The following is a 1,333-nucleotide window of genomic DNA, read 5'->3' on the forward strand; positions in this document are numbered from 1 at the left end:
GGAGCCCCAGCCGCTTGAACGCTCTCACCAAAAACTCCACCACCGGGGAGTGACCTGCTACGGCCGCGTACATCAGCGCCGTGTTCCCCCACGAGTCCACGATCTCCGGGTCCGCGTTGTTCCGAACCAGGATCTTCACCGCGTCCAGGTAGCCTTTCTCGCAGGCGTAGCTGAGCGCGGTTCGGCCGGTTCCGTCCTGACAGTTCACACTGGCTCCTCTCTGCAGCAGCAGCTCCGCAAACTTACACCGAGTCCGGCCGTCCGGCAGCAGGACGGAGGAGATGAGGGGCGTCTGTGCGCTCTCCGTTTTGGAGTCCACGATTTCTCCATCCAGCGCGTCCAGGACAAACCTGGCCAGGTGGACTTTATCTTTGGACATCGCCTCCAGGAGGATCTCGGTGCCCGTCTGTCCGCTAGACTTCCCTGGAGCCTTGAGCATGTTTGTGATGCAGATCAGTAATCTATCCAAGAAGTGTCATCTCTCCGGTAGCTGGATCAGGTTCCCCTGGAACAGCTGCTGACAAACAAACCCGCCATGCTGCTTATATAGTGGAGGGGAAGCGGCGGAGTTGCCGGGCAACGCAGACATAATTACGGCGCTTTGTTCGTCTTTCTAATGGAAATACTTCGCTTATAATAACAATAAAGAGCTTCTGCGGCCTGTGTTCAAGAGGGGATCTGGTTTATAAATGCAGCCGCACTTGTTGAATGTGATGAGACAGCAGTGGTCATTATTTAGAAAATCTGTGTGTGTGTGTGTGTGTGTGTGTGTGTGTGTCTGTGTGTGTGTGTCTGTGTGTGTCTGTGTGTGTGTGTGTTACTGACAATAAATGAGGCCTCCAGTGACCCGAGGCCACATGGGAGTAGGTTTCAGGTGGGATGCAGGAGATCCTCCCTGTAATCTCTACAACACATGCGTCTCCCTCCCCAATAAAAAGCAGACAGAAGCAGAGAACTTTTATTTGGGAAGAAATGTGCCTGAATTATGTGTCTTTCTTTACATAAATAGACATTTCCATCAGAAATCGATGCAAAAACAGCACAAGTCTCATAAAAACATGCGTCCATAGCATTGCAGACATTGTCAGAGCACGATGCTCAGAAGTCGAGGGGATCAACAATGATCCACATTGCTAGAGATTTTCAAGTAGAGCTGGACGATGCAGCTTAAGGATTTGTCACAATCAGATGTTTCATGTCAGTCAATATCGATACCTACTGAATATTTTGAAGACCAACAAAAACAGGCTGTGAATACCTGTGAAGCTTCAGCCTCTACGCTGTTAAAAAAGCTGTGAAAATCTAAAAACAAAGAAAACCACATTAATAAACA

Source organism: Stegastes partitus, unplaced genomic scaffold, assembly GCF_000690725.1.
Source record: "Stegastes partitus isolate 25-593 unplaced genomic scaffold, Stegastes_partitus-1.0.2 Scaffold2206, whole genome shotgun sequence".
Classification (NCBI taxonomy): domain Eukaryota; kingdom Metazoa; phylum Chordata; class Actinopteri; family Pomacentridae; genus Stegastes; species Stegastes partitus.